At 52.5% G+C, this 22,805-nt stretch overlaps 1 protein-coding gene across 2 annotated transcripts in view; it reads left to right on the forward strand.

Moving 5' to 3' along the window:
* TSPAN9 (tetraspanin 9) overlaps positions 1-22,805 on the forward strand; it is a 181,906-nt gene that overhangs the window by 22,783 nt on the left and 136,318 nt on the right. Inside the window, exon 1 of one of the 2 annotated variants that reach the window (XM_029206404.1) lies at positions 9,087-11,682. The exons of the other annotated variant lie outside the window; for it this stretch is intronic. The gene's annotated coding sequence lies outside the window, so the exon portion shown is untranslated. Of the gene's footprint in view, positions 1-9,086; positions 11,683-22,805 lie in introns of those variants that run through there. 2 annotated transcript variants of the gene reach the window in all.

Genomic DNA, 22,805 nt, shown 5'->3' on the forward strand with positions numbered 1-22,805 from the left:
ACCGACGTTACCTGCGTCTTCCTTAGGAGGGAACCAAGAGCCGGCTGCTGGAGCAGCTGCTAGCTGGGGACAGCCTGATTCCAAAGCTTGTGCTCTCGACTCTTGTCCGGTTTTCAGGGGCGAAGGGACAGATTGCTTAGGGTGATGGCACAGGCGTCTGGGGTCAGGGTCAGGCTGCCCTGTGCCTGTTCTCTGGCTGCTCTCAGCTGTTCAGCTGGCCAGCCAGCAGCGGTGTGGGGCAGGCTCTCCCCTTTACCTCAGTGTTTGCTGGAGGGTGGGACAGATTGCTTCTAGATGAGGGAAGGCAGCTTGGGGAGTGGAGTCTGTGCCCCGACTCTAGACAGCAGCCTCTCTGGGCCCGCAAGGACCCCGTATCTTGTGTTTGGCATGTTAGATAAGCCCTGTGACTTAGAGGCCTGGGCTTTCTGCTACCGATCAGGGCTCAGCCCGAGGCTGGCGGGCGGCCACTGCAGATGGTCCCCCCTCCCTGGAGGCAGACCCTCCCTCTCTTTCTGAGTGAATCTGGGCCAAAATGCCCTGTATTTTATCCATCTCTTGTCTTCTGAGTCGTTCAGATCACTTTCAGAATATCACTTCCGTAATCCTCTTATTTATTGCTCCTGAAGGAAGCGAGGGGGATTTTTCCTTGTTTTTTAAAAAATATGCTGCAGGGTGGAAAATCGGGGTCAGAGTAAAGCTGGTGTGGGAGCAGAAGAGGGAACCCAGAGGCCCAGGCCGGGTGCAGCTGGCCTCGAGGAGGGGCGAGGGCATAGGTGAGCTGGTGGGAAACGGGGGCTTCTGGACTGGGGGAAGGCCGCTCCTTTTGCGTTTACCCTGCACTTCGGTGTCTGAACCTGGGGGAGGGGGGCTGGGGTGGGACGCCCTGCCCTTACCTAGCGGCGCCTCGGGGACTCGGGGCCCGCTCTCTGCACAGGTCCCCGTGCACGCACGTCTCCTGTTCTCACACACTCACTGTCTGCACCCTCCCCCGCATGCACACTCACACGGGGCATGCACGCACATGCTTGCACACGGCTTACTCACGTGCTGGTTCACACTCGTGCTCTGTACGCGCCTGCATGCCTGCTCACATGCTTGCCCACAGTGCACGTCAGCGGCTGGACCTCAGCTGCAGGTGATCTGGCAGGAGAGTTTGTGACAACAGCGGATCCTCACAGCCCCAGCCCTTCGCCTTCTCCACTCGTGCCTCGAGTTCACCTTGGAGAGACAGAGGGGATGCCTCAGCTGGGAGGTGCTGTGTCTGTGATGAGTAACAGGCCCTGTAGAACCAGCCAGGAGGGGACTGGCCGTGGGAAGAGGGGAGCCTCTGGAAGGGGAGGAGACGGCCCCTCGGCCGGGCCCCCTGCATGCACCCCCCAGTCCCCCACCTTGAATGTACGCCTTTGGCAGAGCCAGACCTCGGTGGGGCTGGGAGGAGGGCGCCCTGTTCAGCGCCCTTTCGGGGCTGGGGCTGTTTCAGGAAGGAAAGGCTCCTTGTTGGCTGCTCAGATCCCAGCGGGTTACCAGCCTCAGAAGCCAAGCAGGCAGGCCCCTGACTTTATTTCTATTTCAGAGCCACCACTGCTGCAGAGCAGGGAATCGTCAAGGGGCCGTGGGAATCCACTGAGGCTCCGGCGCCTCCTTCGGGGCGGGCATGGGGGAGGGGGCCTCTCCCAAAAGCCGCCTGGAGCAGGTGCCAGGCTGCGGCTCCTCCATGGCGGCTTCTTCCCAACTGGAAATCCAGCAAGGGAACATCCTCGTGAGAACCTGCGCTTGGCCAGGCAGGACTGAAGGGGTGGGAGGGGCCTGGAGACGGGGCTTGGATTCCCAGCTGGCTTGGCTGACCAGCCAGGTGGACGGGCCTCCGTTCCCAGTCTCTGGGCCTGGATCTTTCTGAGCCTCCGAGCTCTGGCTTTCACGGGCAGGGGTGAGGAGAGAGGGCCTCCTTGGCCCAGGGCAGCCCCCAGGCCCAGGTGCCCTCCCTCCGGGGCTTCCGTGTGCTTGTTGTAAGGTCCAGCTTCCCCTTTGTGTTTCAGACACTGGTGTCCTGGTGGCCTGTGCCCTGTGGGGCTGCCAGACTGCTCCAGGGACCCTTAGGTCACACCTGGAGCCAGGCTTCTGCCTCACTGTCCCCATTCTTCATGCTCAGATTGGTTGTATCTCATCGACTCATATATCACCTTGTTCCAGAAAAGCTGATTAAAACAAACCCGGATATCTGGTAACATCACCAGCGCTACTTGCGCATGGATTTGTTCATTCCTGGCTTGAGTTTCACCTGCCAGCTAGAACTCTTGTCTGTGGCCAGCAAGTTGATGGGTTGTGACGGGTCCCCAGCCCTGGCTTGTGTTCTTGCTGCCTGGACAGCATGGTGCTGTGGGTCCTTATCCCCGAGGATTCTGTTTAGGGTCACTTCCCTTCGCTAAGTGCCCCCCACCTCCCCCTTTCTTGGGTAACCCCATAACATCTTGTGCTGAGGCTACGGGTAGGAATAAGACACAGCCTCTGGGCTCTAGTCTAGGGGACAGGCCGGTGGTAATCCAGTACATGCACCGCAAGGTAAATGCATGCGCTGCACAGGAGGTGCTCTGTGAACCTTCGTTGGCCTCACGGATCTGAAAAAATATTCCTTCCACGCTCGCGTGTTACTGATACTGTGGCTTGCTGTAGGGTTCTAGGCTAGGGATCTTTTTTGTGTGCAAAGCATTGCTTAAGTTCCAAGGTTACTGTCTAATGTTCCAGTTTTAATCTTTGGCAGGTAACACAGTTTTTCTCTCTGGAATCTCTAGTGTTCTGCGTGTAAAAGTCTCCGCTTTGGCTGCTGTTCTGAAACTTCAGAAGTAACACGACTCAGTGTGGATATGTTTCCATCCAGGGCTCCTTGGAACCTGTGTCTTGAAACACGCATTATTTAGTGCTGAGAAATTTTCTTGAATGACTTCATTGATTTGCTCCTTTCGTTTTCTCTCTTCTTTCCTCTGGAGCTCCTAGAATTTGGATATTGAATCTCCTGGATTAGTCTTACAATTTTATTGTCTTTCTCTTTCTCCTTACTTGCACTCCCCCCAACCCCTGCAAAATCTGGGAGATTGCTTTTTTTGCTTTTTGGCTGCATTGTGTCTTTGTTGCTGTGCGCGGGCTTTCTCTAGTTGCGGCGAGTGGGGGCTACTCTTCGTTAAAAGAGTATGCGTGGGCTTCTCATTGTGGGGCTTCTTTTGCTGCGGAGCATGGGCTCTAGGCATGTGGGCTTCAGTAGCTGTGGCACGTGGGCTCAGTAGTTGTAGCCCATGGGCATTGTTGCTCCATGGCTTGTGGGATCTTCCCAGACCAGGGATCGAACCCATGTCCCCTGCCTTGGCAGGTGGATTCTTAACCACTGCACCACCAGGGAAGTCTGGGAGATTTCTTCAGCTTTATCTTCTAGGCTTCTGTTGAGGGTTTCATGTTAATTAGTGTATTTTTAATGTCTAAGAGTTCTTATATTTTCTAAATATACATTTTTTGTTTTTATAGCATCTTGTTTTGTTTTCATGGATGTGGCATCGCCTCTTACTTCTCTGAGGCTATTAATGATACTTTTATTCATTAAAACTAAATGGGAGGGGCTTCCCTGGTGGTGTAGTGGTTGGGAGTCCGCCTGCCGATGCAGGGGACGTGGGTTCGTGCCCCGGTCCGGGAAGATCCCACGTGCCGCGGAGTGGCTGGGCCCGTGAGCCATGGCCGCTGAGCCTGCGCGTCCGGAGCCTGTGCTCCACAACGGGAGAGGCCACAACAGTGAGAGGCCCGCGTAACGCAAAAAAAAAAAAAAAAACTAAATGGGAGGGTTTTTCCTCACCATTTCTTATAAAGTGTGTGTGTGCTTTTTCTCTGTCTTTCCTGTGACAGGCTTTCTCCTGAAGTCTGGTGATCCTTGTAGTCTGGTTACATGTGTGTGGGGCATTAAGGTGTGTGTGTGTGTATGTGTGTGTATGTATGTGTATGCGTACCTTAATGGGGCATTAAGGTGTGCATGCATGTGTGCGCGCACATGTGTATGTGTATCTATGTGTGCACGCATGTGTATGTATGCGTGCATATGTGTGCGCACGCACGTGTGTGCGTGTATATACGTGTGTATACATGTGTGTATGTGTGCGTGTATGTGCGTGTGTGCGTGCACATCTGTATGTGTGTGTGTGTCTGTGTGTGTGTCTGTGGCAGGAGCATCCTGTGGACTCTGGGCCTCACGTAGGGTGACCTGGTTGGCCTGTTTCATTTAGGAACCCAATAAGTTAACATCTTTGGTATTTTCTCCTGAGCTGTTAGGTTCCCTAGAGAAGAATCTTCTAACCTACCTGGGAACTAATGGAAAGAGGGCAGGGATCTCAGCCTTCTGTGCTTTAGCTGAATCCCCTGTTTTCAATGTAATGCCTTGTGCTGGGTGTCCCCAGTCCACAGACCTTCTGCCTTTGCCCCTGCAAAGAATACCCCCCCCCGGGGTGGGGCGGCACGGCCACGGTCACCTGCCAGATGGTGTGGGAGAGGAGATCTGGGCGGGGGGAGCTCTTTCTAAAGCAGACTTTGTTTTTGGCCATGTTGCGCAGCTTGTGGGATCTTAGTTCCCTGACCAGGGATCGAGCCCGTGCCCCCTGCAGTAGAAGCGCAAAGTCCTAACTACTGGACTGCCAGGGAGGTCTCCTAAAGCAGACTTTTAATCAGGCCTCCTGGTTTGTTTGTTTGTTTATTTATTTATTTTTTGTTGCATTGGGTCTTCGTTGCTGAGCGTGGGCTTTCTCTAGTTGCGGCAAGTGGGAGCTACTCTTCCTTGCGGTGCGTGGGCTTCTCACTGCGGTGGCTTCTCTTGTTGCAGAGCATGGGCTTTAGATGCGTGGGCTTCAGTAGTTGTGGCTCACGAGCCCAGTAGTTGTGGCACGCGGGCTCAGTAGTCGTGGCTCGCGGGCTCTAGAGCGCAGGCTCAGTAGTTGTGGTGCATGGGCTTAGCTGCTCCGTGGCATGTGGGATCTTCCCAGACCAGGGCTTGAACCCGTGTCCCCTACATTGGCAGGCGGATTCTTAACCACTGCGCCACCAGGGAAGTCCCGCCCCCACTTGTTTTTAACAAACCAGTGTCTTCAGCCTTCGTGGGGAAGGAATGAAAGATTATTTTATCGTGTGTGTCCATTGCAGAATCCCAGTAACTGGAACTGGGCCGGGTCTGTGTGAGACCCTCAGTAATCGCCGGCTGGGTGAATGAGTGAGCAAATGGACGAACTGCAGACAGACTTGGTAACAGAAGTGGAAACAGAAGCACAGTGCACGCAGGTTCCCTTCTGTTCTGAGATGCGAGCTGATCACTGTGGCCCTGAGCCTGTTGGATGTGAAACTGACATAGCTGTGGCTGGTGGTGGGGACACAGGGAACACTTTTCTTGTTTGGAGTGTTTCTCCGGCTGTAGTGAGCGTGTACTCCTGTGATTTTTGAAGGGAAGGAGACGAGTAGGAATAAGGGTGAAGTGTCAGCGTGGGCACAGCTTTCACAGCGTCCCCAACTCACCGCGCCTTTGTTTCTCATTCTGTGAAACAAGCGGTCCGACCAGATGCATCTAAGGTTTCACCCAAGTGCCAGCCCTGTGAGTCCACCATTGTCCTCTCCTGTTTGTATTACGACAGCGGACAGTGTACGCTTCTTGTCGAAAAGAACTGCCCCCACCGCCTTTTCTGTTTTTTGACCTAGAATGACTTTCACCCACTCTTCTGCTCATGTGCGTCCTTTTAGTCCTTCAGAACAGGGTGCTTCCTTCATGAGGGCTCCCCAGCTGCTCCAGGACATGCCGGCTCCCTTTCCCCAGCCTCCTCGGGCATTTTCACTTTGCAGCTGGGTATAGAGGAAGGGGCATAGCCCTGGAAGCCCAATGGTGCTAGTTTGAATATTAATTCTGTGGCTTACTGTGTGACCTTGGACCGCTGACCTAGTCTCTTAGAGCTTTAGTTTCCTCATCTGTCCAGAGGGAATTTGTAATAAAAGTTATCTCATGGGGCTTATATGAGAATTAAATGAGATAGGTTTTAAAAACTCTCCCTTTAACATGTGACACAAAATAGACAAGTAACACAAGAGGACGATAATAGCAGTAATAATCAACATTTATGTGCATTACCTTATTTACCGTGAAGTAGATACCTTTATTATTTTTATTTTACAGATCAGGAGACCGAGCCATAAAGAAATAACTTGCCCAAGGTTGCAAATCAAGGACATTTAGCCCTTAAATTTTCTTTAAGTGTTTTGAGTTTGCATTTATTCTGCAAATATTTATATGAGAGCCGACTCTCAGTCAGGTCATGGTGCTGGAAATACAGCAGTGAAAAAAAAACAACAAAGTTCCTGTCCTCATAAAGCTTGGATTCTAGTGTAAGAACTGGTTGGTGAACAAGCAAATGCATGTGTAGCAGGTAGAGTTAAGTGCCATGGAGAAAGCTAAGCCAGGTAACGGCTTAGGGAATGCCTGGGGCATGAGGGGGCAAGGAGGGGGAGAAAGGAAGAGGCGCCAGAGGGAGAGAGGGGAGAGGAGGAGCGGGGAGGGGAGAAGGGGCGGGAGGAGATGGACCTCGTGGAGCACAGACTCTGGTGCCGCCTGCAGGCCCTGCCCTCCACTCGGCGCCCAGCCTTAGCGGCCTTCGTCTGGACCCTCAGTGGGCTGCGTGCCCCTGCCCCAGGGCCTTGCACACACCACTTCTCCTGCTCCTCTTGGTCTCAGAGGCCAGTCCTTCCCAGGAAAGCCTGCCTGCAGCAGGCCTGGTTGGCCCCCTTGTTCTGTGCTCACCGCACACACTCAGTGTGTGGTCCTCAGAGCCTGGCTGTCTGGCTGTTGGGGCCATGCACAGACAAGAACAGAGGCCCTGACCGTGACTGCTCCTCTCTTCTCTCCCCTAAATCTCCAGCATCTAGCGCAGGGGCTGGTAAATATTGTCTGTAAAGGACCTGATTGTAAATATTTTAGGCTCTGCAGACCATCAGGTCTTTGCTGCAGCTGCTCACCTCTGCCCTTTAGCTCTGAAGTGGCCAGAGACTACACGAACATCAGTGAGAGTGGCTGCGTTCTAATAAAATTTATTTATGGACACTGAAATTTGAATTTCATATAATTTCTACCTGTTGGGAAATATTATCTGGCGTTTGATTTTTTTCCAACCTCATAAAAACGCTATAGTTGTTCTTGGTTTGCAGGCTGTACAAAAACAGGCGAAGGCTGGATTCAGCCTGTGGGCTGCAGTTTATTGACCTCAGATGTAGCCTGATGCATGGCGTATAGTAGGTTCTCAATAGATGTTTGTTGAATGACTGAATGATCGATGTTTGTTGAATGACTGAATGAAATCTTGGCCATGGGCAAGAGGTAGTGAGATTGCGAGCTGTGGCCTTCCGTCAGTTAACGTCATGATCTCTACCCCTTATCAGATTCCTTGTAATCTGTTAAAATTAAGGAAGATGGGCAACTGGTTCTTTTTTTTTAAAAGAACAGCTTTAGGGACTTCCCTGGTGGTCCAGTGGGTAAGACTCCACGCTCCCAGTGCAGGAGGCTCGGGTCTGATCTCTGGTCAGGGAACTAGATCCCTCATGCCTCAACTAAAAGATCCCACATGCCAGAACTAAAGATCCCGCGTCCCACAACTAAGACCCAGTGCAGCGAAATAAATACATAAATATTTTAAAACCCCAGCTTTATTGACACGTAATTCACTACCATAAAATTCACCCACTTAAAGTGTACAGTTCAGTGGCTTTCAGCAGATTCTCAATCGTGTGACCATCATCACCATCAATCTTAGAACATTTTAACACCCCCAGAATAAACTCTGTACCCATTAGCATCTCTCCTCTTCCCCCCAGTTTCTACCCGCTCCCCAGCCCTAGCCAATCATTAATGTACTTTTTGTCTCTACAGAGTTGCCTATTCTGGACATTTCATAGAAATGGAATCGTACTCTATGTGGTCTTTTGTAACTAGCTTCTTTCACTTAGCGTGGTATTTTCAAGGTTCATCCACGTGATGGCACGTATCAGAATTTTATTCCTTTTTGAGGCCGAATCATATTCTGTGCACGGATGTACCACATTTTGATTGTCCTTATCTGTCATCAGTCGACAGACATTTGGGTTGTTTCCACTCTTGATAGTTATGAACAATGCTGCTATGAACATGCATATACAATTTTGTGTGTGTGTGGACATGTTTTCATTTCTCTTGGGAAAACACCTAGGAGTAGAATTGCTGGATCACATGGTGACTGAATGCTGAACGTCTTAAGGAACCACAAGACTGTTTTCCAAAGCAGCTGCACCAATTTACACTACCACCAGCCATGTACGGGCATTCCAGTTTCCCCCGTCCTCGCAGACAACTCTTTATTTGCATTTTTTGAACATTTTTTTAACTTTCTTTTTGACTGGCCAACTAGTTCTTAAATGGACACACCACCTTTGGTTGTGAGATCGTGGGCTGAACAGGAACATTTTGATAAGTTTTGTTATTTTCTTCTGTAAAAGCAATGCATGCTTGTTAGAGCGTATTTGGGAAACAAAACCTGATGCCTCTTAGTGATGCACTTGTCACATTTGGTCACAGCTACCAACTCTTTAAGGGTCTCTGAAGACCGAGGCAGTGGCCGCAGGGAACAGTGCAGTGGCTCAGGATGCAGACCCTGGGGGCTCAGCCAGGCTTCACTGACAGCTCTGCTGCTGCCCGGCTGCTGGACCCTTGACAAGATGCTTATCCTCTTTAGGCTCCAGTTTTCTCGTTGGGGAAAAGGATTCACTCATTCATCATTCATTCAGTAGATATTTACTGGGCACCTACTGTGTGGCAGGCATAGCATCTGTCTTCAGGGTTATGGTGGAGATTAAACAGGGCGACACACGTGCAGTGCAGAGCATAATCCCAGGCACTTAATAAATGGTAATAATAAAACCCGGGAAACAGAACCTGCCCTTCCTGAGGCCACGCAGCTCCTCAGGGTGCACGGTTGTTGCCAGGTAACCACAGGGATGCTCAGAGGAGGGAGGGTCCTCACATGTCATCCTCCCCACTCACGCCTTGCACTGGGCTCCGGTCTGGTGGATTCCAGCCTCTGCTGGGACAGGGATGAGTACCCCTCATCCCAGCCCACAGCTGGACAGTCTGGTCTTCATCCCTGCCTTTCTGGAGCCGTGCTATGGCCATGCCTCTGCCGGCAGAGCCGAGGACGAGCCTGCCGCCTCGTCCTCGTGGCAACGCGGGAGCATCGGACGACAGCTACCCTCCGTCCCCTCTCCAGTTCTACCAGCTGTCCCGCCGATAACTCCATCCCTAGACCCCACCGCCCCGTGGCCGCCTTTGGCTGCATCCCAGCTGTTTGTTCTTTCCTGGCCTGGCCCGAGCCTTCCCAGTTGGAGATCCACACACTCAGTGCCAGAATGAATTGTAAGCCTAGAGGGTGACAGATCTTCACCTTTCCCGGGAGGACGGTTTTATGGGAGGAAGTGCTCGAGCAGGAAAGATAACTTCATTATAAATTATGGAAAAAATAAAATTCCAGCCAAAGCCTGCCCGGTCTCCCCCTCCCGCTTTCCAAGCTCCGTCCAGGAAGGCAGCCCTAGCCACCTACAGCATCTGGCTCCCTGATGGGTGTCACAGGGCAGCTCGCTCTGCCCAAAGGGTTTGTGATTGGGGAGTTTGAGTTTTCCCCACTGTCGCCTCTCCTATCACCACGTCTGTCCTAACGGGGCAGAGCCATTGATACACTTCTTGGGCTTGGTTTTGTAAGCTGCTGGAGGGAGATGGTGATCAAAGCCCAATGATAAAAGCAGTTCAGCAAAAACAACACGGGAAGGGAGAGGAATCAGCGCTCCATCATTTGTCCGTCTGATTTTTGTATTCTAAGGCGTCTCTCTTCTCTTGGTGGGAGGAATCCACATGTGTCCATCAGTCCCTCTGCTGCTGCCCATGGGGGTACAGACCTTGCAGTTCTGTAATCAGGAGCGTCTGGAAACCCACAAGTGGCCCAGCTCTGCCCTGGGCGGCAGCAATGAGGCAGCATTTCCCACTCCCCGGGCCTGGTTGTTTGAAAGCCCATCCCTAACTATGTTCCTGGCTGAATGACGTAACTGTATTCTTCTGTGGTTAGTTACTCATTCAGAAATTCCCCCGTCTGTCTGTTCTCCTGGGATTCTGAGTCAGTGGGAACAGAATATCCGGGTAGCATCCTGGCCCCTGGCTTCTCCTGGGTCTCATCCCTGCCTGGAAGCAGAGGCAGCAGGGGAGCCCATGCTGCAGGTATGAGTCCCGGCTCCTGCCGCTGGAGGGAGCAGCCTGGGGGCAGCTGCTGCAGGTACAGGAACCCCGGGGCCTGCGGGCCGGCTGCCAGTGGGGCAGCTCAGGGCTTGGGCGTTTAGTGGGGTGGGCCTGTGTGCTGAGAGGTACCACAGGAGATGGTTAGGGCTGTGTGCATCCTGGTTCACACCCTGGCTGCCCCTCCCCAGTCGTGCGACCTTGGGCAGGCTCTTTAAGACCTTTTCTCTTCTGTAAAATGGGATAATAAAGGACCCGCTTCACAAGGTTTTTATAAACATTGAGTTAACACAGGTCAAGCGTCTAGAACCTGCCAGGTGGGTGGAAAGCACTGCAGCTGTTAGGGGCGGCGATGAGGATGCTCGCCGGCCTTTCCTATGGTATTACCTGATCCCTCCTTTTTTTTTTTTTTTTTTGATAGCACAGGGCCCATCATCTGTATTTATTGACAAATATGGGAAAACTTTGGCCTCAGCTCAACCCCACCGCGTTTGCCCTCAGGTTCCTTAGTGCCCACTCACTCCCCCGTCCTGCCATCGCGGTGAGAGCCAGCCTTGGTCCGATTGCCAGGTGGCAGCAGACAATCTGGTTTCCTTGCCCCCGTTTCCTCATCTGTAACCTGTGGGAAGACGTTTACCCCTCCCATTCCTTGTGCCAGCACCTCCATGGTGTGAACGGTATCAGGTGGCATTTAGTAAGCGAGGCAAGCGGTTAGGAGGACAGAATCTTGGTTGACGGTGTGGGAGGGCTGGGGGCCCAGGGCCGAGCCTCGGGGGTCCGCGTGGTCTGGAAGTGGAGCTGAGCGCCCTCTGTGCGGTGCTGTGAGCAGACTCGGTGGTCTCGTCCACACTGGAGCAGGTGAGATGTTGAGAAAGTTGGTCACGGACGAATGTTCTCAGTGAGCACAAAGGTGCTCATTCTCTGACCCCAGACCGGACTATGCTTTTTGCCCTCAGGATGCTTACAAAGGGGTGGAGGAGGGTTTGCTGTCAGGAGGAGGGTCACTGCTTTCCCTTCGTGCACCGGGCAGCTGCTGTGTGAAATGAGGAAAACAAGGCTCCGAGGGGCTCATGAGCCTCCCCCACCCCGAGGTCACACAGTGGAATATGCCAGAGAAGGGATTTAAACGCCCATCTGGGGGATTCCAAAGTCTGTGTTCTTTCCAGGTGGGGAAAGCCAGAGGTGGAGTTCCCAAATCTCTCTGACTTTCTGGACCGTCGTTGTGAAATCTCTCAACACGTGATGTTTGTGTGCTCTCTTTTCTGCCGCCCCTCCCACCCCTCACCTCGCTGGCTGGTGTTTAACCACAAGTCCCCTGCCTCCCCGCCCTCTCTCCCTGTCCCCTGAGACTTGGAGAGAAGAGGGAGCCGCAGCAGGTGAGAGAGACTGAGCTGCAAGGTGCGGATGACCTTGGGCTTTGTTATGATTTTCCGGGACCCTTGGGGAGGTGAATGTGGGGTTCCCAGCTGGGAAGATGCAGGGAGTCGGGGAGCCTCCAAAGGGCACGGCCTGGTGCTGGCTGCCACGTGAGGCGTCTGTCCCGGGTGGCCCCTCAGCTCCCCTCAGCCCTCCCAGTTGCCCTCTTTGGAACCTCTGTTAGGAAGCCCGGAGCCCAGGCCCCTCCGCTCTCCTTCCCCACTGCCTCTTTAAGGCTAAGGTGTGCTTCTCTGCTGCTGATGGTTGGAAAGCTCCCGTGTGTGCCGTGGAGATGGTCCAGGACCATTCCCCTGGACATCAGGGCCGGGAAGTTTTCAACTTCAGACAGGATACCCCCAGGGCCCGGGGACAGGATGCAACCCTGGTTCACCTCAGCGAACACAGCAAGTGCTTTGGGACCCGGCTAGTTAAAGCTGGCTGGTTACAAGCTGCCCAGTTAGTGCCCTGGTGTGGCAGAAACCCAGCTGGTCCAGAGCCCAGGCACCCACGCCATCCACTTGTCCTCTCTCCTCCCATTGCCCCGGCCCCAGCTCTGGCCCCGGGCATGCTCCTGGCCTCTGGCCTGCCTTCCTCTGTGCTTAGGCCTCACCTGAGCCTCAGCCTTTCTACCTGCTGACGGCACCCCATTCTTTGGTGCCCTCCTCCCTTACCCCCCAGCTCGGGCTGGGGTGGGTCAGGGGCAGCGCCTGGCACGGGGCCAGCCCGCGGAGCCCACTCAGTGTGAGCGGGAGTGCAGGGGAGGGGAAGCAGCATGGCCACCGGTCACCTGGTCGGGTCACAGTGACCGGGCCCCTGACCTGCGTGAGGCTGAGTGCACAGCGTGCTTACCTGGGGGAGCTGCCCATCACAGTTGGTGAGGCCACACCCGTGAGGGACAGTTATGGAGACACCTGGGACAAACCGAGTGGAGCCGGGAGAGGCTGCTGGGGTCTGTGGGACGTAGGCGAGAGCCCGAGCGTCGGGGGCCAGCCCGGCTCTTGCCGCTGGTGTGTTTGTGGATCTTGGCTCGGCCCCAGGGCCTCTGGAGGTTTCCTCTTTAGGAGACTGAGCAGATTGGGGTGGTTCTTCCTGGAGGCCTTTCCAGCTCTGGATGCTTGACAACCGCTATTTGTCAGGTGCTTTCTGGGGGTCACGGGGCAGGGGTCAGGCCTAACCCCATCTGGTCCTCCCCACGCCGGGCTCTTGCCTCCACTTTACACATGCTAACGTTGGAGCCAAGGTTACAGTCTGGCGCCTGGGTCACATCCGGGCCGCAGATGTATTTTGTTTGCCCCGTTGATGTTGTTGTTTGTTAGAGCCAGCGTTTAAACAGTGAAGAGATTTCACAATCTTAGAGATTTCTGGCTTTTTAGAGATTAGAGGAGGACTAGTTGCCTGGAGCCCACACCAGCCAGGGGGCAACCCCTGGCTGCTTGAGTGTCAGGCATCACCTTTGGGTGGGACCTGTGCATTCCCGAGCCCTCCGTCCCTCCCCCCCGCCGCCCCCCAGTCTTGACACAGCAGGGGACGTGCCTGTGTGTCTGGCCAGAGCTGCTCATTTACACGTCCTACCTGCCTCTGCAGGTTTGAGTTTGCAAACCTTGCTTTAAGGACGTGCTGTAACTCACACCTTAGATCAACAGCTACGCAGTGTGAGGGGCAGGATGTAGGCTTGGCTCTCTGACTGTCAACCCTGAACCACCCAGCTGCTTTTCCCAGCTATTTCCAAACCCGGCAGGGATTCTGGGCTCCTCTGCTGGAGCCTAGAAGCCCCCCGGCCAGGCCTCTAGATGAGGAAGTTGGCAAGAATTCCCCTTTGCTGGGACGTTTGTCTCCAGCCGTGTCCTGGGCTGTGGTAGTGAGCTGGTGTCCGCTTGCTCACATTTCAGTCCGGAGAAAAGCCATCTCCCTGCCACAGGGTGTGTCCTTGTCAGATTCACGTGATTGTTGTTTGTCTACTGCCTGTCTGCCTGCACCTTGCTTTCTGTTTACTGGCAGGTTGAACCTGGGAGACCCACCTCCCCGCTCGCCCCCCCACCCCCCCCACAAGCGTTGCCAAAATGCCACACAAAGAGCTTGTATTTTGCCCCAGGCAAGGGGGGTGGAAATAGAGATGTCTGCTCAGGCTGTGGGTGCATGAGGATTGGCCAGGGGTCCCTGGGGTGGGGTGGGGGGACAGGCAGGCAGGATGCTGGGCCTCCCAAGCAGGGCGGGGCCCCCGAGGGGAGCCCTGGTGGAGGTGGAGGTTTCCTGCACTTGGTGTCGGTCTGTCCAGCTGTTTCCTCCTGATAGAGCGGTCGGACAATGCTGCGGTGACTCAACTCCCACTGCCCTCAATGGACAATAGCAGATTTGTCAGGGTCAGCTAGGGAGCGGCCCTGTGCCGGTCGCCGGCTTCCAGGCTCCAACTTGGGAGGGAACCGTTGCCCTGCTGGCTCTTGGTGTCCCAGGGTCCTGTCCGGCTTGGGGTGGCCTTAGGCTGTTGCTCTTTGGTTTCCCAGTAGCTTGTCTTCCCTTCTTCTTTGTGCACAGCTGGTGCAGAGCTTCTGTGGCTCTGTGCTGACCAGCTGCCCGCCTGCCTTTCCAAGTCCAGCTTTGCCAGACCTCCTTCACCCTTGGTTTGAGGTTCTGTGGGTTTGGTGTAGTCCCTGGGGTCCTGAGTCTCTACCCAGGCATCCAGGACCTGGATGAGCTTCAGATGAGAAAGACAGCTGTAGGATTCTTTAATCTCCTCCAGTGGGTAGAGGATTAAGCAATTTTTTGGTGGGTTTGTTATTGTGTATTACGATTTTTTTTAAAACAAAAGCTATCGTTTTTTTGAGTGTTTTTTAGGTTCCTGTCATGCTTGCTTAGTAGCACTTTTCATTACTTATCCAACTTAATCCTTCCAGTGACTCTCTGAGGGAGGTATCATTACCCCTGTTTTACAAATGAGGCATCCGAGGCACCAGAGGGTAAGGGGCTTGCCCAAGACCTCAGATCCTCCTCACGTGAAAGTGCTGTGACGTATGACTTCCTAGGGAGGGATGTGAAAGAACAGCCTGAGAACCATTGATAGAACATTTGAAGGGAGCTCTGCAGGGAGGATGCAAAGGTGGTGACACTTCCCTGGCGGTCCAGTGGTTAGGACTTGGCACTTTCACTGCCAAGGGGGTGGGTTCAGCCCCGGTCGGGGAACTAAGATCCTGCAAGTCGTGAGGTGCGGCCCCCCCAAAAATTCAGAGGTAAGCAGGGCCCTGTTCCTGGAGTTTACAGCAGAGTGGAGGAGCAGACATGTTAGCACCCAATTCGGATGCGAGCCACACAGTGTGATTGGTGCTAACGGTGGGGCTGCCAGAGTGATCTGGAACCACATTTCAGCTGGCATATGAGCAAGTAGCAGATGAGACACTTCAAAACCAAAGTGGGACACTCCTGGCCCATAGGACTGATTCAGCTGTCAGTACGATTGAAACTGGTCCACGTAGAAAACACTGAGATATAAGTGCCATTTATGTCTAGAGTTGCAAAAAGGCAGTGTTGCTTAGAATTATTTTTAGTAGTCATTTGTAAATTGGTATCAGTAGCCTGAGAAATATTCATTCTCTCTGACTCAGTAGTTCTGTTCCTTAGAATTTTTTTAAATATAAATTTATTTATCTATCTATCTATTTGTTTTTGGCTGCGTTGGGTCTTCACTGCTGCGAGCGGACTTTCTCCAGTTGCTTCGAGTGGGGACTACTCTTCGTTGCGGTGCACGGGCTTCTCATCGCGGTGGCTTCTCTTGTTGCGGAGCACGGGCTCTAGGCATGTGGGCTTCAGTAGTTGTGGCTCCCGGGCTCTAGAGTGCAGGCTCAGTAGTTGTGGCGCATGGGCTTAGTTGCTCCGCGGCATGTGGGATCTTCCCGGACCAGGGTTCGAACCCATGTCCCCTGCATTGGCAGGTGGATTCTTAACCACTGCGCCACCAGGGAAGTCCCTGTTCCTTAGAATTTATACTAAGGAACTAGTCATATATATGTATATATGTACAGACATAGATACATATGTGTATATACATATATATCTTCACTGTAACATTACTTACAATAGTTAAAAATTGGAAACATACCAAATGCCCAACAATAGATGATTAGTTATGTAAATTTTGATACGGTTATAGGACAGCAAACTGTATAGCCTTTAAAAAAATCATGTCTTCAAAAATTATATATAATGATTCTAGATCATGTTTATGGAAAAATATCAAGCAAATACTGTAAGATGTAAAAGTGTATATACTCTAAATTCCAATTTTTTTGCAGTGTGAAGAAAAAAGACAAGAGGAAATATACCCCAAATGCTAATAATGGTAGTGATTATTAGTGATTTTTATTTTCTGTTTTATGTTCTTCTGTGATTTCTAAAATTTCTTTAGTGACCAACAGTAACAACAATAAAAAAGTCTTGAGTGTCTGGGGACTGTGGGGTGCGTATTGCATGGATAGGACTCACCTGCCCTGTGACCCAAGATCTCCAGCAGTTTCCCGAGTACAGCGATGGGCCCCGAGGGCGGGGCCTCTACCCTGGGTCCCTCTTCCTTCCTTCTCGGTCACACTCTGCCCCTCCAGTTTTCTCCCTTAATTGGCCATAAATTTATAACTGAAGAATGATTTTTAAAATATGTATTATTTTTATCAGTCGCATTTCCTGAGCACCCTGACAAGGAGGCATTTTCTACTTCTCCCTCTAGAAGAAAACCCTAATTGAAGTTCCTTTCCACTCACGCGATCTGAATTGATTTTTCTTCTCTGTAGTTTAGATGGGCTTTGTCAGATAGAAGAATTTTCTGCTCCTGCCTTAAGTGGCCTCTGAAAGCCCAATTTAAAATGATGCTGCATTGCCACGGCCTGTTAGGTAGTAGCGGTCCAGCCCCGTGGCACACAGGAGTTGAGAGGGGGAAGGTTGCAGTTCCGACAACGTTTTATGGTCGATGATATGATTGAAACTGACCCCCACGCGAGCCCAGAGAACACCTGTGACACCTGTGATCCTGACTCAGAGCAACCTTTGTGTTTGTGTTTTGTGGATATTGATCGGGACGAGGCATATCACGTGGCACTTAAGGCCCCACCCATGTTGTTTGGATAAATACTGGCCTTCACGGCAACATTTGCTCTCAACAATGCGACTTCCTGTGAACTTGTATTCAGGTGTACAAAGAGGATGGTCTCCTGTAGCAGTTAAGAAAGTAGATTTTGGATCAGAGAGATTCAGATCCTGGCCCACCAGCATGGTGACTTATGTCTATATATGACATATATATTTATTTATTACAAGTAGTTGGTTCACGTGATTATGGGGGCTGAGAGGTCCCACCATCTGCCATCTGCAAGCTGGAGACCCAGGTGGTGAAATTCGGTCCGAGTCCAAAGGCCTGAGAACCAAGGGAGCCGGTGGTGTAAATCCTGGACAGGAGAAGATGAGATGGGATGGCCCAGCTCAAATATTGAGGCAAAAAAAGAGGGGCAAATCCCTCCTTCCTCCGCGTTTTGTCCTATTCAGACCCTCAGTGGGTTGGGTGATGCCCATCCACATCGGGGAGGACCGTCTGCTTTACCAAGTCCACCAGTTCACCTGATAATTTCATTCAAAACACCCTCATGCAGAAATAGGGTTTAATCAGGGCACCTCACGGCCAATCAAGTTGACCCATAAAATTTACCTTCACCGGTGGCATTTAGTACCTCCACATTCTTGTGCAACCTTCACCACTAGCCATTTCTAGAACTTTCTCATCATTCGAAACTGGAGCTCTGTACCCCTTAAACACTAACTCCCCCTCCAGTCCCGCTGTGGATTGGAGTCCCAAGAGTCAGAGGGGGAAACCGTGCAGAACAGGGCAGAGTGGGAGCCTGCTTACTGCTGGTCCCTAACTGTCCCCTGCGTTCGGGAGGTCCCTGGTCTTCTTGGATGCCTTCCCTGCATCCCTCCCCCCAGCCCCTGGTAGCACCTTTCCACTTTCTGTTTCTATGGCTATGACTCCTCTAGGAACCTCACATAAGTGGAATCATTGTATTTGTCCTTTTGTGACTGGCTTTGTCACTTAGCATCATGTCCTCAAGGTTCATCCTTGTCTTAGTGTGTGTCAGAACTTCCTTTGCTTTTGTGGCTGAATAATATATTCTGTTGTCTGGATAGACCACATTTTGTGTATCCAGTTAATCTGCTGATGGACATTTGGGTTGTTTCCACCTTTTGGTTACTGGGCATCATCATATTTTAACATTAAATTCCCACCATCCCCCTTCCCAGTCATTCCAGCGGTTCTCCAGTGCATGTGCATGCAGGCTCGCACATGCTCACACACACACATGCTCACATACACACATGCTCACACACACACACATGCTCACACATGCACACATGGTACCGTTGAAATGATGGGTGCACATATAGTCACAGGTCATTTTCCTGTGCATTGGATCCGTTTATCCTTTTCCCTCATCAGCCTGGACACGCTCTGAGGCCGGGAACTAGGTTGAATGGGCCTGGGAGTCTGATTTAGGAAGTGGTAGAGGCTCGTGGTTTAGAGTGTGGGCTCTGAGGTCAGACAGCGTGGCTGCATCCTGATTCCAGCCTCACTGATATGTCACTTTACCCTTCGGCATGCAGCTTGTCCACACCGAAGTGGTGACAATGGGGTATCTGCCTCGTAGGGCTGTTAGGAAAGTTAAACGAGATAACCCACGGTGAGGGCTTAGCACCATCTCTGATGCGTTCTAAGCCCTTAAATGTTAGCTTAAGAAAACAGTATGATCTCAACACCCCTTTCAGAATTTGCCTCTTCTGTCTTCAGTTTCCTCGAGAGGTGGCTTTAGGCTGAGATGGATGGGTCCCCCGCTGTGGACCGGCATCCCAAAGGTCGGAGGGGGGGACTGTGCAGAACCAGGTAGAGCGGGAGCCCACTTTCCGCTGGTCCCTAACTGTCTCCCCACACCCGCCTCCTCCTCCACTCAGGTGGTCCCTGGTCGTCTTGGACACCTTCCCCTCAGCCTCTTGCCTGCGGGGCCGCTGGTCCTCGGGGTGGACTCGGACATGAGGGGAGGCCTTGGGCACCACACCAACTCTTGGGCTCCCGCAGGATGTGCTGCTGTGGCGGCCGGAGGCTCACCTCCCCGGGCCGCCGAGGAGCACGTCCGCTGTGGGCCTGTGGCCCGCCGGGGAGCCTGAGTCCTGCTGGGCGCCCACGGTGGGTGCTGAGCGCTTGGCAGCCGCGTGACTCAGCCCGTGTTCTCCTAAAGCTGGCGGAGCTGGTGAAACCAGAAGTTCCTCGTTTTATTTTTCCTCTCCTTAACAAAAATGCCTTAAATATTTACAGCCTCCTCTCACAATTCCTTCTTACATCAGCTTCTGGCTTCAGCTTTCTGGCCGTGGGGAGGCGGGGAGAAGGTTCTGGGCTCCTTGCTGATTTTCGACTCTGGAGGACTTCTTCTTGAAAGCAGAGGGCAGGAGCCGGCACGTGGCGTCCAAAGGCGGTCACCCCTCCGGCCAGGTGACGGGCCTCTCTGGCCCGGCTCTCAGGACTGGCCCGTGGCTCGGCGGCACCTGTGCGACCTTGAGCACGCTTCCTGACCCGAGCGTCAGCGTCCTCATCGATGAGACGAGATACTGAGAGCGTCTGCCTGCAGAGGTGGGGGCCCCAGCGAGACAACCTGCGCGAGTCGCTTAGCGTAGCGTCTGGCACACGCGCGGGTGCTCTAAGAGAGTAAGTTACTGCTATTTTTATTGGCAAACTTTATTTTTGCTGTTCCCAGCCATTCGTTGCTCTCCACCTTTTCTTTTTGGGGCAGCCCCGATCCCCCCAAGATCCCTGCGTCCTTGAATTGTCCCCTTCTCTCCTCTGGCGGAGCCCACTCTGGGGAGGGTCTCACACTGTAGCCCTGCCAGGGTTCAGGGGTGGAAGCCTCAAGGGCATCTGGGCCCGTCCCCGTCTGATACGTGTCCTGGCTGAGTGGTACCTTTGCTTTTCCTCACCTCCTCTGACCCGGAGCTCTCTCTCTGCTGACATAGTTCCCTCTATCTTTGTAATTTTTTCCACTTTGGGGGGAAAAAGGAGCTCAATTGTATGGAGTCCCCTGTGCCAGGAGCCGCCAGGCACATTCCTGGTCTCACTTCCTCGACCCAACAGGCTTGGAGCCTGGTGATGGTGTTATGCCAGTTTTCACAGGGCAGGAAACTGAGGCACAGCCAGGCTGAGTAAATAGCCAAAGGTCACACACGAGAAGGGGACAGTGGTGCTTGATTAAGGCTGGACTCTGTGGAGCTACAGTACACTCTCTGCGTTGGTGGCCAACAGCACAGATGCCCTGCTCCCCACTCACTGTGAGGCTGGGGGCCTCAGTTTGTCCACCTGGAAATGGGGATGACGGTAACGTCGGGTGCTGGTGAAGCCGTGGGCCTGGTGTGTGGTGGATGTGCAGGGAATGTGAGCCCCTGTCGGAGGTGGACGTCCTGAGGGGCCTGACTCTGGGAACCCACAGAGCAAGCCTTATGACCACTTCTGCACAGGCCCTTGGGTATTTGATATCAGGTATCCTGTCCCTCCCAAAGTCCTCTCCATTTTTTAAACCTTTTTTAAAAAATTGCAGTAAAATACACATAACATAAAATTTGCCATTTGAACCGTTTTGAAGTGTACAGCTCATTGGCATTAAGGACATTCACATCATCGTGTAACCATCACCCCTACCTAGTCCCTCGACTTTTTCATTGCCCTCCAATAGACACCCTGTACCCCTTAGGCATCACCGCCTGTCCCCCCAAAACCCAGCCCCTGGCAACCACTAATCTGATTTCTGTCTATGGATTTGCCCATTCTGGACATTTTGTATAAATAAAATCATATAGTACATGGCCTTTTGTGTCTGGCTTATTTCAGTACTTAGCATAATATTTTCAAGGTTCATCCACGTGGTAGCATGTATCAGTATTTCATTCCTTTTTATGGCTTAAATAATATTCCGTGGTATGTATATACCATATTTTGTTTATCCGTTCATCTGTTGATGGACATTTGGGTTGTTTCCACCTTTTGACTATTGTGAATAGAGCTGCTATGAACATACATGCACAGTTTTTGTTGGGACACCTGCTTTCCATTCCTTTGGGTATATACCTAGGAGTGGAATTGCTGGATCATATGGTAATTCTATGTTTAACATTTTGAGGAACTGCCAAACTCTATTCCATAGAGGCTGCACCATTTTATATCCCCACCAGCAATGTATGAGGGCTCCAATTTCTCCACATCCTTGCCAACACCTGTTATTTTACATTAAAAAAAAAAAATTCTGACCGTCCTAGTGGATGTGAGGCGGTAGTTCGTTGTGCTTTCGATTTGCATTTTCCTGATGACAAGTGACATCGAACTTTCTCCTTTGGTTTTAACAGTCCCACTTTCTCTTGACCCAGTTCTCAGGTCTTCCACCATTCTATTCGTGGTTTTCGAACCGTGGCCTCATTTGTCTAGGCCCTGTTCAAAATGCTTAGATCCCAGGGCGGGCCTCCAGCTGGGCTGGGACGCACCTGGTGTGGTGAGCCCACTTCACTCTTTCCAGATCCGCTGCTTTCTCTCCCCGGTGTCCTCTGGACGGCGCCACCCTTTGCTCTGGCTCCTGGGGCTCCTCAGATTCTGACCCTTTCCTCCCAGGTGGTCACAGCTGTTTCAGCCTTGTGCTTCCCACTCCTGGCCCGCCGGCTCTCTCTTCCCGCCTGGTCAGGGTGAGGACAGGCGGGCCCAGAAATGCTCCGTCTCACCTGCGGGCAGCGACTAATCACCTCCAACCTCAGTGTCCCCGTCTCGTCCGCAGGATTATTCTGAGAGCCTCGTAGGAGAGCCTTGCTTCCTCAAGTCCGGTAACCTCGCTCCCTCCAAGTGTGACTTGAAGGCGCCGTTTTGCGTCTCCGGGGTGGGTTTACGGTTTCAGGCCTATTTCTGACCGAGGAATCAAAGACTGCTCCTCAGGGATGGAATTTCAGGCATGAACGAGCAGATGGATAGGGTATTTTGGGGGGCAGAGAGTTCGTCTCTGTGCTCCAGAAACCACTCCAGCATCTGCCTCTGAGTGAGAGACCCCACCCATCCTGGAAAAAGACTGGGCTCACTTCCTGCTCCCAGGCCCCGGCTGGTGAGACCCGGCCTGCCTCGCCGGGCACTTTCCTTGCAAGGGCAGGGTGTGGTCGTATGCGATGGATCTGTCCGCGTACGGTGTTTACTTTAAAATGATGACTCGATTATTATATGAAAATTAGGTTGCTGCAAAAAATAAAATAACATCAAAGTAATAGAGTAAATGTGAGAGACCCCGCCTCCATACCCCTCCCCTCCCCCAGTGCCCTTCCCGGGGGAGACTGCAGGTAAAACTTGCTGTGGGTTCTGGATCCTTCCAGGCCTTTCATCCCGGTGCATTCATTTTTCTCATCTAAGGGCAGCTCCAAAATAAATAACACCATTAGGCTGAGTGTATCAAACAAAATGGGTTCGGATGTTCTCTAGAATGATGCTTCTTTTTTTTTTTTTTTTTTTGTGGTACACGGGCCTCTCACTGCTGTGGCCCCTCCCGTTGCGGAGCACAGGCTCTGGACGCACAGGCTCAGCGGCCATGGCTCACGGGCCTAGCCGCTCCGCGGCATGTGGGATCTTCCCGGAACGGGGCACAAACCTGTGTCCCCTGCATCGGCAGGTGGACTCCCAACCACTGCGCCACCAGGGAAGCCCCTAGAATGATGCTTCTTAAGAGGTGGACAGCAGGTGGATTTTTCCTCCCCAGGTGGGACTTGAATGAGGATAAGAGGGAAGGAAAACCTTGCGTGAGGAGGTGGAGGATGTTGGGAGGCAGACACCCTGAAAATAGATGGACCGAGGGCAGGACAGGGACCTGCCACATATGTCGGCCACTGGTGCACAGAGTCAGAGCCAGACAGCTGCCTGGGGCCAGTCCTGGCTCCACACTTACTGCCTGTGTCCCTTTGGGTGAGTATAGGTTACTGAACCTCCTTGAGCCCCAGTTTCACCAATTATAAAACAGTCAACTCCTAGCTTGTAGTGAGGGGTGAGTCCTGA

Source organism: Monodon monoceros, unplaced genomic scaffold (genome assembly GCF_005190385.1).
Source record: "Monodon monoceros isolate NGI ecotype Baffin Bay Population unplaced genomic scaffold, NGI_Narwhal_1 Super_Scaffold_6, whole genome shotgun sequence".
Lineage (NCBI taxonomy): Eukaryota > Metazoa > Chordata > Mammalia > Artiodactyla > Monodontidae > Monodon > Monodon monoceros.